Source organism: Scaptodrosophila lebanonensis, unplaced genomic scaffold (genome assembly GCF_003285725.1).
Source record: "Scaptodrosophila lebanonensis strain 11010-0011.00,11010-0021.00 unplaced genomic scaffold, SlebRS2 tig00001412-arrow-pilon, whole genome shotgun sequence".
Classification (NCBI taxonomy): Eukaryota; Metazoa; Arthropoda; class Insecta; order Diptera; family Drosophilidae; genus Scaptodrosophila; species Scaptodrosophila lebanonensis.
The window spans coordinates 13,084,412-13,098,493 of record NW_022060739.1 but is presented as its reverse complement, the minus strand read 5'-3'; the positions used below and the strand labels follow the sequence as shown (position 1 = coordinate 13,098,493).

Below are 14,082 nucleotides of genomic sequence, written 5' to 3'. Positions count from 1 at the left end.
ATTACACAAAACACACATCACATTATATCATATCAAAGCTGCCCAATTTAATTCACACAATTCTTAACCAATGTCCAATAAATTTATAAAATCTCATATTAACTAATAAATTACCCAATCACTCATAAAAGTTTATATACATTAATTGTTCCAACATACACACTCCAATTTAATTCATTCTACCAAATAGATTAATACCCCTATTTATAAACAATAACAAACAAATAATTTACCCATAATTTATTCTTAATATAAATTCTATAATCCTACACATATAATACAATATACAATAACACACACACTCGCTTTCATTTATTAATTTCTTAAATTTCACACAACAAATTCACAAATAATCTACATAACTTATTTATACATAACTGAACCCAATATACATATCTTAATTCAAATTATAATCTTTAAACAAATAATTGATTTTTTCTTCCATTTATAAATTTTTTAAAATAATACCATATAACAAATTAAATCCATAAATAAACTATATAATTTGCTACACGAATAAAGCATTACACAATTCATAACTCGTATTCCCGTTTTTCATAAATTACCCACAACCAATTTACAAATAATCTATATTAATTCAATAACTTATAATAACTTAAGCTAGAAATTCATACCAATCTTATACCGGATCCCTCCGCATTCATCCTCCATTTATACACCCACACAACAGTACTTCATTTACCATCTTCACGTCGCACGCAATTTACTCATCTCTACACATCTACGAATACACATCCTCCCGGCACACCCTTCTATTAAGCATTTTCACTAATTTCTTCTAAATCTTCTTTTCACCGGATTGGACCACCATTTGCCATCGCTCTTCTGTCGCCTTATGGATTTTCCTGCATCATTCTTCATTCGCCATACCGGCTCTTGGCTCTGTATAATCCCGCCCACTGCATTTGTTCCTGCGCCATATTCTTATTATATACTTTTCATAATATTGTTTTTTACCTACCAAATCTACACGATTCCAAATATTATCTTTCAAAATTGTTAAATTATCATTCATTTTTGTTAAATCTTCTTATTTACACATCATTTTTTGCCTACCAAATCTACACGATTTTAAATATTATTTCTTTCATAATTGTTAAAATTACCATTCATTTATTGTCAAATTTTCTTATTTACAAATTATTTATATACTCTTCATAATATTATTATTATTATTTTTACATACCTAATCTACACGATTTCAAATATTATTTCTTTAAAAATTATTAAATTTCATTCATTGTTAAATTTTCTTATTTACATATTATTTATATACTTTTCATAATATTGTTTTTCTTTTTTATCTACCAAATCCACACGATTCCAAACATTATTTCTTTCAAAATTGTCAAATTTTCATTCATTTATTGTTAATTTAATCATTTACATATTACCTTGTATTACTATTATTCAATTTGTTTCTTCTAATTTTTTAAATAACATGTATTACCACCTAAGCTTACAACAATCTTTACATTATATCACTTATATGGTGCCCCTTTGAGGGAGGGGGGCTCCTTATCATCATCGCTCCGGCTTTTTTCCCGCTTTCCCTCCATCTTATCAACCTGGAAGGATCTAGGCGCTTTGCTTGCGCTGTTGCCTCCTCTCGTCTCAAGCACACAAAGACCTGTAATGGATTAGTCATAAGATTTATATTTTAAGCAACTGTTGTACCCATTTACCTGGCCTGTGCGTCACAATAAAGAATGTATATAAAAAAAAAAAATACTTTTTCGTTCCCTCACAATCCAAAAGTATAATTTATTATTTTGTTCTGCATTCTCTAGTTTATTTCTTTTTTATATTTCTTTTCACAATTATTAAATAATTCATTTTGTCGTTCCCTTTTTTGCATTTTCATGCATTTTACTTAATTCTGTAATAAATAATTAAATTACTTATCTAAACTCATCCACATCAACTTTATGCCCATATTGTACATACTTACTTCCTCAGTAAGAAAATACATTTACACATGCGTCACTGACCTATGCAACTAACCATTCATACTCATATATTTTTCACAAAAGCTTATGGCTTACGCTCGCAAAGGGCGTTCACCTACGTTACTAGCCTGCTCCGAACTACAGCTGTTTAAAATCGGCTCTCCCACAGCCTCTCTTGGTTGTATTACCCCTCTCACTCTCTTTCAACATACTGTTGTTCTTTTCTTTCTTCCGTTGGTAACTCAGTACCATTTCCCCTCATTTACTTTTGTTGATTAATTGATTCGCATATTTATTTTGTTCATACAACATTCTTAAGTTAACTTTTATTGCACAATTTATCCAGTAATTTATTCCTCTTGTTGTTTTTCTTTATAAATTTTCTTACTGAGCATAATTAATCATGCCTCAATCTAATCTGCTCGTTTTTTACCTTTATTTTTTGCTAACGATGTGCTGCCTGTTGCCGCTCGCATTTTTTCTTCCATACTAATTTCTTTTTGTATGGGGCACCTTTGTGCGGCACGTTTGCGCTTCGTTTGCAACAGTATTCTCTGTTATATACATTTTCTTCCAAATACTTTTATATTATTGGGGACTATGTTTCCGACCTGCTTGTTGACTGTGCACAACTTGTTTTTTGGTCTCGAACTTTTCCTTCAATTTTTATTCATACATATTCATTAACTGCTTCTTTATGTGTGGCTTCAGCTGACTTGCGCTTGTATATGCTGACAATTTCAGCGATATGATAAAGCGCGTCTTGGCCTAGGCCACCGAAATTATTTCTACTCAAATTCTGGGTCTTTTGTGCTCTTACCTACCAATGTTGCTAACAATTTACATCTCTCCTCTTTTCTATTCTCTATCCTCTTTTTCCTCGCCTTGAGTGAAATAATTTTGCTTTTGAGCCTTGCCTCCGTTACACCAACTTTGTTGCTTGATATAATTCGACTCAACTGCCTACTTAAGCCTCTCTCGCCTTTGTAGAGCTTTTCTGTCTGCTAACGGCACTATTCCACTGGTACACCCAGTATCCAGTGTGGTGGTTGTCAGCATAAACTTTGTTCTTCAGTCGGGTTATTTGTACTGAATGGCATGCATGTGCTTCTGCTCTGTACTGATACACCAAATAATCATTGAAGAATAATTTTCTACAGAATTAAATCTGTAATAATTGCTGTGTGTTGCTGCGTTTTTATTCTCCGGGTGATCTTGCGCGCCTGGTGCTGTGTTTCCTTTGTGGGGACCGTGTCTGCCTAGTCGCGGTGCCCAGACGTGTTGGCTGTTTTCAGCTGCCTGTCTGCGCCACTGGCCGTTTGTGTGTTGGCCACGTGTCCCTTATCTTCGCGCTGCGCCTGTGCTGGTGGGATTGCCTGGTGTGAATGTGGTACATACATACATTTTCTTCGGACACTCTATTCTATCTGGTATTTGTCCTCTCTCTCATACTAACCTAAACTAATCAATTCAGTTTCTCAGCTCCACAAATCCATGTTTATGGATTCTGGCCAGTATTTTGTCTTCACGCGCTTGCAAACTCTATTTGGTTGCCTACACTGATTGACTGCAAGTTCGGCTGCTTACCTTTACAGATAGCAAATACACTATCTCTGCTGCTTGCTGGCTCCCACTATTCTGATTGCCTTGGACATCTATGCACTATTTCCATCTGGTGTTGTGCATTTATTTTTGGAGTGCTGCACCACTGTACCTGCACTTACATGGAGCTGCAGCCATCACTTTTTCCCTGCACCGATGTCGCATCTTCATGTTATTATCATCTATATTCTGTACATAAATAAATATGCCCTCACGCTTTGGTTACTACCGTAATCTTTCGGCCTGGAACATCTGGATCTGCTTATTCTCGCCTCTCTGTTGGGTGTGCCGCAGCGTGGGACTCACTCTCAGCCGCCAATACTTAGCCACCCGTTTGAGTGCTATCTGTTTTCTCCATTGGATTGCTGTTTTCTCTACACCTATGCTATCTCTGCATTATTTGTGTTTTGTCAGTTACATGCTGGAACTCCAGGATTTGGACTTACTACGACAATTTTGGTATGAATCATAGCGAATAAAACATAAATAACTTTTCATAACTTTATTATTCATATAAATCAATTTTTTATAATTAACTAGCGCATATGCATTTAATAATATTATCCAAACACCACTTAAATCACATTTTATTCAAAATACATAATCTTTACTATTCACCATTTCATCATTATTACACTTTTCATCAATAATATACTTGTTAACCAAAACAATTATTCCACTTATAATAATTCTTACATAATACACACACTAATCAATCTAAATCATTTGGAACACTTAATCTACTTAACTTATCACACATCTGTAACTCATTAAACTCACATCCTCGGATCTTCACAATCATCTGGCTTACGTATCGTCATCAGCAACTTTGCTCCGTTTTTCCGCAAAACTACTGCATTTTGCCCTCACGCTGTCTGCTGCCCATCATGGATCCTTCCTTCTGCCTCCGTCTTCAGTACGCTCCTGCTGCACGCCCATCTGCACACATATCTGCATAAAACAAAAAAAAATAATAACTTTTTGTCATTTATACACATATACTTATTAATGCAATCATGCTTTACAACAATTCATAAACGACAGATTCATACTGATAATTTAACTAATATAATTAACAATAATCTATTCGCCCACACACCTGTGGTAACCGTCCGGGAATTTTTTCCCATTAATCCCCCCGCCGCTTCATTTTTCTTCATCCATCACACACTTCTGGACATTTCATCATTCTCTGCACATTAATTTTGGGACTCTTGGAATCCTGCCAAGCGATTCATCATCATTCAATTTTACACTCATATTCATACATTACATCACATCTTTACACATATTTAAAAATTGAACAAATCTTTTTAATCTGGATAACTTATTTTCCCCGCTGCCAACCATAGCATATCGTTTGCTTACTCCGCCTATACTGATTTCGTTGACAAGGATTCATCCTCCTGCGCAATCACACCTCCTGTATTCGGACGCAAATCACACTTATGGATTGTTTACCTGTCTACCATCATAATTCTGGATTTTATATTTAATTCAAGTAATGTATCTTGCTGCCACACTCACTCAAAGGATTTGTCATTTACACATAACATCTTCTCCTCTTTAAATTATTTATCCGCAATATTACACAAAACACACATCACATTATATCATATCAAAGCTGCCCAATTTAATTCACACAATTCTTAACCAATGTCCAATAAATTTATAAAATCTCATATTAACTAATAAATTACCCAATCACTCATAAAAGTTTATATACATTAATTGTTCCAACATACACACTCCAATTTAATTCATTCTACCAAATAGATTAATACCCCTATTTATAAACAATAACAAACAAATAATTTACCCATAATTTATTCTTAATATAAATTCTATAATCCTACACATATAATACAATATACAATAACACACACACTCGCTTTCATTTATTAATTTCTTAAATTTCACACAACAAATTCACAAATAATCTACATAACTTATTTATACATAACTGAACCCAATATACATATCTTAATTCAAATTATAATCTTTAAACAAATAATTGATTTTTTCTTCCATTTATAAATTTTTTAAAATAATACCATATAACAAATTAAATCCATAAATAAACTATATAATTTGCTACACGAATAAAGCATTACACAATTCATAACTCGTATTCCCGTTTTTCATAAATTACCCACAACCAATTTACAAATAATCTATATTAATTCAATAACTTATAATAACTTAAGCTAGAAATTCATACCAATCTTATACCGGATCCCTCCGCATTCATCCTCCATTTATACACCCACACAACAGTACTTCATTTACCATCTTCACGTCGCACGCAATTTACTCATCTCTACACATCTACGAATACACATCCTCCCGGCACACCCTTCTATTAAGCATTTTCACTAATTTCTTCTAAATCTTCTTTTCACCGGATTGGACCACCATTTGCCATCGCTCTTCTGTCGCCTTATGGATTTTCCTGCATCATTCTTCATTCGCCATACCGGCTCTTGGCTCTGTATAATCCCGCCCACTGCATTTGTTCCTGCGCCATATTCTTATTATATACTTTTCATAATATTGTTTTTTACCTACCAAATCTACACGATTCCAAATATTATCTTTCAAAATTGTTAAATTATCATTCATTTTTGTTAAATCTTCTTATTTACACATCATTTTTTGCCTACCAAATCTACACGATTTTAAATATTATTTCTTTCATAATTGTTAAAATTACCATTCATTTATTGTCAAATTTTCTTATTTACAAATTATTTATATACTCTTCATAATATTATTATTATTATTTTTACATACCTAATCTACACGATTTCAAATATTATTTCTTTAAAAATTATTAAATTTCATTCATTGTTAAATTTTCTTATTTACATATTATTTATATACTTTTCATAATATTGTTTTTCTTTTTTATCTACCAAATCCACACGATTCCAAACATTATTTCTTTCAAAATTGTCAAATTTTCATTCATTTATTGTTAATTTAATCATTTACATATTACCTTGTATTACTATTATTCAATTTGTTTCTTCTAATTTTTTAAATAACATGTATTACCACCTAAGCTTACAACAATCTTTACATTATATCACTTATATGGTGCCCCTTTGAGGGAGGGGGCTCCTTATCATCATCGCTCCGGCTTTTTTCCCGCTTTCCCTCCATCTTATCAACCTGGAAGGATCTAGGCGCTTTGCTTGCGCTGTTGCCTCCTCTCGTCTCAAGCACACAAAGACCTGTAATGGATTAGTCATAAGATTTATATTTTAAGCAACTGTTGTACCCATTTACCTGGCCTGTGCGTCACAATAAAGAATGTATATAAAAAAAAAAATACTTTTTCGTTCCCTCACAATCCAAAAGTATAATTTATTATTTTGTTCTGCATTCTCTAGTTTATTTCTTTTTTATATTTCTTTTCACAATTATTAAATAATTCATTTTGTCGTTCCCTTTTTGCATTTTCATGCATTTTACTTAATTCTGTAATAAATAATTAAATTACTTATCTAAACTCATCCACATCAACTTTATGCCCATATTGTACATACTTACTTCCTCAGTAAGAAAATACATTTACACATGCGTCACTGACCTATGCAACTAACCATTCATACTCATATATTTTTCACAAAAGCTTATGGCTTACGCTCGCAAAGGGCGTTCACCTACGTTACTAGCCTGCTCCGAACTACAGCTGTTTAAAATCGGCTCTCCCACAGCCTCTCTTGGTTGTATTACCCCTCTCACTCTCTTTCAACATACTGTTGTTCTTTTCTTTCTTCCGTTGGTAACTCAGTACCATTTCCCCTCATTTACTTTTGTTGATTAATTGATTCGCATATTTATTTTGTTCATACAACATTCTTAAGTTAACTTTTATTGCACAATTTATCCAGTAATTTATTCCTCTTGTTGTTTTTCTTTATAAATTTTCTTACTGAGCATAATTAATCATGCCTCAATCTAATCTGCTCGTTTTTTACCTTTATTTTTTGCTAACGATGTGCTGCCTGTTGCCGCTCGCATTTTTTCTTCCATACTAATTTCTTTTTGTATGGGGCACCTTTGTGCGGCACGTTTGCGCTTCGTTTGCAACAGTATTCTCTGTTATATACATTTTCTTCCAAATACTTTTATATTATTGGGGACTATGTTTCCGACCTGCTTGTTGACTGTGCACAACTTGTTTTTTGGTCTCGAACTTTTCCTTCAATTTTTATTCATACATATTCATTAACTGCTTCTTTATGTGTGGCTTCAGCTGACTTGCGCTTGTATATGCTGACAATTTCAGCGATATGATAAAGCGCGTCTTGGCCTAGGCCACCGAAATTATTTCTACTCAAATTCTGGGTCTTTTGTGCTCTTACCTACCAATGTTGCTAACAATTTACATCTCTCCTCTTTTCTATTCTCTATCCTCTTTTTCCTCGCCTTGAGTGAAATAATTTTGCTTTTGAGCCTTGCCTCCGTTACACCAACTTTGTTGCTTGATATAATTCGACTCAACTGCCTACTTAAGCCTCTCTCGCCTTTGTAGAGCTTTTCTGTCTGCTAACGGCACTATTCCACTGGTACACCCAGTATCCAGTGTGGTGGTTGTCAGCATAAACTTTGTTCTTCAGTCGGGTTATTTGTACTGAATGGCATGCATGTGCTTCTGCTCTGTACTGATACACCAAATAATCATTGAAGAATAATTTTCTACAGAATTAAATCTGTAATAATTGCTGTGTGTTGCTGCGTTTTTATTCTCCGGGTGATCTTGCGCGCCTGGTGCTGTGTTTCCTTTGTGGGGACCGTGTCTGCCTAGTCGCGGTGCCCAGACGTGTTGGCTGTTTTCAGCTGCCTGTCTGCGCCACTGGCCGTTTGTGTGTTGGCCACGTGTCCCTTATCTTCGCGCTGCGCCTGTGCTGGTGGGATTGCCTGGTGTGAATGTGGTACATACATACATTTTCTTCGGACACTCTATTCTATCTGGTATTTGTCCTCTCTCTCATACTAACCTAAACTAATCAATTCAGTTTCTCAGCTCCACAAATCCATGTTTATGGATTCTGGCCAGTATTTTGTCTTCACGCGCTTGCAAACTCTATTTGGTTGCCTACACTGATTGACTGCAAGTTCGGCTGCTTACCTTTACAGATAGCAAATACACTATCTCTGCTGCTTGCTGGCTCCCACTATTCTGATTGCCTTGGACATCTATGCACTATTTCCATCTGGTGTTGTGCATTTATTTTTGGAGTGCTGCACCACTGTACCTGCACTTACATGGAGCTGCAGCCATCACTTTTTCCCTGCACCGATGTCGCATCTTCATGTTATTATCATCTATATTCTGTACATAAATAAATATGCCCTCACGCTTTGGTTACTACCGTAATCTTTCGGCCTGGAACATCTGGATCTGCTTATTCTCGCCTCTCTGTTGGGTGTGCCGCAGCGTGGGACTCACTCTCAGCCGCCAATACTTAGCCACCCGTTTGAGTGCTATCTGTTTTCTCCATTGGATTGCTGTTTTCTCTACACCTATGCTATCTCTGCATTATTTGTGTTTTGTCAGTTACATGCTGGAACTCCAGGATTTGGACTTACTACGACAATTTTGGTATGAATCATAGCGAATAAAACATAAATAACTTTTCATAACTTTATTATTCATATAAATCAATTTTTTATAATTAACTAGCGCATATGCATTTAATAATATTATCCAAACACCACTTAAATCACATTTTATTCAAAATACATAATCTTTACTATTCACCATTTCATCATTATTACACTTTTCATCAATAATATACTTGTTAACCAAAACAATTATTCCACTTATAATAATTCTTACATAATACACACACTAATCAATCTAAATCATTTGGAACACTTAATCTACTTAACTTATCACACATCTGTAACTCATTAAACTCACATCCTCGGATCTTCACAATCATCTGGCTTACGTATCGTCATCAGCAACTTTGCTCCGTTTTTCCGCAAAACTACTGCATTTTGCCCTCACGCTGTCTGCTGCCCATCATGGATCCTTCCTTCTGCCTCCGTCTTCAGTACGCTCCTGCTGCACGCCCATCTGCACACATATCTGCATAAAACAAAAAAAAATAATAACTTTTTGTCATTTATACACATATACTTATTAATGCAATCATGCTTTACAACAATTCATAAACGACAGATTCATACTGATAATTTAACTAATATAATTAACAATAATCTATTCGCCCACACACCTGTGGTAACCGTCCGGGAATTTTTTCCCATTAATCCCCCCGCCGCTTCATTTTTCTTCATCCATCACACACTTCTGGACATTTCATCATTCTCTGCACATTAATTTTGGGACTCTTGGAATCCTGCCAAGCGATTCATCATCATTCAATTTTACACTCATATTCATACATTACATCACATCTTTACACATATTTAAAAATTGAACAAATCTTTTTAATCTGGATAACTTATTTTCCCCGCTGCCAACCATAGCATATCGTTTGCTTACTCCGCCTATACTGATTTCGTTGACAAGGATTCATCCTCCTGCGCAATCACACCTCCTGTATTCGGACGCAAATCACACTTATGGATTGTTTACCTGTCTACCATCATAATTCTGGATTTTATATTTAATTCAAGTAATGTATCTTGCTGCCACACTCACTCAAAGGATTTGTCATTTACACATAACATCTTCTCCTCTTTAAATTATTTATCCGCAATATTACACAAAACACACATCACATTATATCATATCAAAGCTGCCCAATTTAATTCACACAATTCTTAACCAATGTCCAATAAATTTATAAAATCTCATATTAACTAATAAATTACCCAATCACTCATAAAAGTTTATATACATTAATTGTTCCAACATACACACTCCAATTTAATTCATTCTACCAAATAGATTAATACCCCTATTTATAAACAATAACAAACAAATAATTTACCCATAATTTATTCTTAATATAAATTCTATAATCCTACACATATAATACAATATACAATAACACACACACTCGCTTTCATTTATTAATTTCTTAAATTTCACACAACAAATTCACAAATAATCTACATAACTTATTTATACATAACTGAACCCAATATACATATCTTAATTCAAATTATAATCTTTAAACAAATAATTGATTTTTTCTTCCATTTATAAATTTTTTAAAATAATACCATATAACAAATTAAATCCATAAATAAACTATATAATTTGCTACACGAATAAAGCATTACACAATTCATAACTCGTATTCCCGTTTTTCATAAATTACCCACAACCAATTTACAAATAATCTATATTAATTCAATAACTTATAATAACTTAAGCTAGAAATTCATACCAATCTTATACCGGATCCCTCCGCATTCATCCTCCATTTATACACCCACACAACAGTACTTCATTTACCATCTTCACGTCGCACGCAATTTACTCATCTCTACACATCTACGAATACACATCCTCCCGGCACACCCTTCTATTAAGCATTTTCACTAATTTCTTCTAAATCTTCTTTTCACCGGATTGGACCACCATTTGCCATCGCTCTTCTGTCGCCTTATGGATTTTCCTGCATCATTCTTCATTCGCCATACCGGCTCTTGGCTCTGTATAATCCCGCCCACTGCATTTGTTCCTGCGCCATATTCTTATTATATACTTTTCATAATATTGTTTTTTACCTACCAAATCTACACGATTCCAAATATTATCTTTCAAAATTGTTAAATTATCATTCATTTTTGTTAAATCTTCTTATTTACACATCATTTTTTGCCTACCAAATCTACACGATTTTAAATATTATTTCTTTCATAATTGTTAAAATTACCATTCATTTATTGTCAAATTTTCTTATTTACAAATTATTTATATACTCTTCATAATATTATTATTATTATTTTTACATACCTAATCTACACGATTTCAAATATTATTTCTTTAAAAATTATTAAATTTCATTCATTGTTAAATTTTCTTATTTACATATTATTTATATACTTTTCATAATATTGTTTTTCTTTTTTATCTACCAAATCCACACGATTCCAAACATTATTTCTTTCAAAATTGTCAAATTTTCATTCATTTATTGTTAATTTAATCATTTACATATTACCTTGTATTACTATTATTCAATTTGTTTCTTCTAATTTTTTAAATAACATGTATTACCACCTAAGCTTACAACAATCTTTACATTATATCACTTATATGGTGCCCCTTTGAGGGAGGGGGCTCCTTATCATCATCGCTCCGGCTTTTTTCCCGCTTTCCCTCCATCTTATCAACCTGGAAGGATCTAGGCGCTTTGCTTGCGCTGTTGCCTCCTCTCGTCTCAAGCACACAAAGACCTGTAATGGATTAGTCATAAGATTTATATTTTAAGCAACTGTTGTACCCATTTACCTGGCCTGTGCGTCACAATAAAGAATGTATATAAAAAAAAAAATACTTTTTCGTTCCCTCACAATCCAAAAGTATAATTTATTATTTTGTTCTGCATTCTCTAGTTTATTTCTTTTTTATATTTCTTTTCACAATTATTAAATAATTCATTTTGTCGTTCCCTTTTTTGCATTTTCATGCATTTTACTTAATTCTGTAATAAATAATTAAATTACTTATCTAAACTCATCCACATCAACTTTATGCCCATATTGTACATACTTACTTCCTCAGTAAGAAAATACATTTACACATGCGTCACTGACCTATGCAACTAACCATTCATACTCATATATTTTTCACAAAAGCTTATGGCTTACGCTCGCAAAGGGCGTTCACCTACGTTACTAGCCTGCTCCGAACTACAGCTGTTTAAAATCGGCTCTCCCACAGCCTCTCTTGGTTGTATTACCCCTCTCACTCTCTTTCAACATACTGTTGTTCTTTTCTTTCTTCCGTTGGTAACTCAGTACCATTTCCCCTCATTTACTTTTGTTGATTAATTGATTCGCATATTTATTTTGTTCATACAACATTCTTAAGTTAACTTTTATTGCACAATTTATCCAGTAATTTATTCCTCTTGTTGTTTTTCTTTATAAATTTTCTTACTGAGCATAATTAATCATGCCTCAATCTAATCTGCTCGTTTTTTACCTTTATTTTTTGCTAACGATGTGCTGCCTGTTGCCGCTCGCATTTTTTCTTCCATACTAATTTCTTTTTGTATGGGGCACCTTTGTGCGGCACGTTTGCGCTTCGTTTGCAACAGTATTCTCTGTTATATACATTTTCTTCCAAATACTTTTATATTATTGGGGACTATGTTTCCGACCTGCTTGTTGACTGTGCACAACTTGTTTTTTGGTCTCGAACTTTTCCTTCAATTTTTATTCATACATATTCATTAACTGCTTCTTTATGTGTGGCTTCAGCTGACTTGCGCTTGTATATGCTGACAATTTCAGCGATATGATAAAGCGCGTCTTGGCCTAGGCCACCGAAATTATTTCTACTCAAATTCTGGGTCTTTTGTGCTCTTACCTACCAATGTTGCTAACAATTTACATCTCTCCTCTTTTCTATTCTCTATCCTCTTTTTCCTCGCCTTGAGTGAAATAATTTTGCTTTTGAGCCTTGCCTCCGTTACACCAACTTTGTTGCTTGATATAATTCGACTCAACTGCCTACTTAAGCCTCTCTCGCCTTTGTAGAGCTTTTCTGTCTGCTAACGGCACTATTCCACTGGTACACCCAGTATCCAGTGTGGTGGTTGTCAGCATAAACTTTGTTCTTCAGTCGGGTTATTTGTACTGAATGGCATGCATGTGCTTCTGCTCTGTACTGATACACCAAATAATCATTGAAGAATAATTTTCTACAGAATTAAATCTGTAATAATTGCTGTGTGTTGCTGCGTTTTTATTCTCCGGGTGATCTTGCGCGCCTGGTGCTGTGTTTCCTTTGTGGGGACCGTGTCTGCCTAGTCGCGGTGCCCAGACGTGTTGGCTGTTTTCAGCTGCCTGTCTGCGCCACTGGCCGTTTGTGTGTTGGCCACGTGTCCCTTATCTTCGCGCTGCGCCTGTGCTGGTGGGATTGCCTGGTGTGAATGTGGTACATACATACATTTTCTTCGGACACTCTATTCTATCTGGTATTTGTCCTCTCTCTCATACTAACCTAAACTAATCAATTCAGTTTCTCAGCTCCACAAATCCATGTTTATGGATTCTGGCCAGTATTTTGTCTTCACGCGCTTGCAAACTCTATTTGGTTGCCTACACTGATTGACTGCAAGTTCGGCTGCTTACCTTTACAGATAGCAAATACACTATCTCTGCTGCTTGCTGGCTCCCACTATTCTGATTGCCTTGGACATCTATGCACTATTTCCATCTGGTGTTGTGCATTTATTTTTGGAGTGCTGCACCACTGTACCTGCACTTACATGGAGCTGCAGCCATCACTTTTTCCCTGCACCGATGTCGCATCTTCATGTTATTATCATCTATATTCTGTACATAA

At 34.4% G+C, this 14,082-nt stretch overlaps 2 long non-coding RNA genes across 2 annotated transcripts; both read right to left on the bottom strand.

Moving 5' to 3' along the window:
• Positions 1-4,132: 4,132 nt before the first annotated feature.
• On the bottom strand, positions 4,133-6,851 carry LOC115631804. Its single transcript, XR_003996236.1, has 2 exons — positions 6,655-6,851; positions 4,133-4,523 (listed from the first exon to the last, which is right to left on the bottom strand). It is a non-coding gene; the product is annotated as an uncharacterized LOC115631804 (long non-coding RNA).
• A 2,436-nt stretch (positions 6,852-9,287) lies between these two features.
• Positions 9,288-12,006, bottom strand: LOC115631806. The gene is made up of 2 exons (XR_003996238.1): positions 11,810-12,006; positions 9,288-9,678 (listed from the first exon to the last, which is right to left on the bottom strand). It is a non-coding gene; the product is annotated as an uncharacterized LOC115631806 (long non-coding RNA).
• Positions 12,007-14,082: the final 2,076 nt, after the last annotated feature.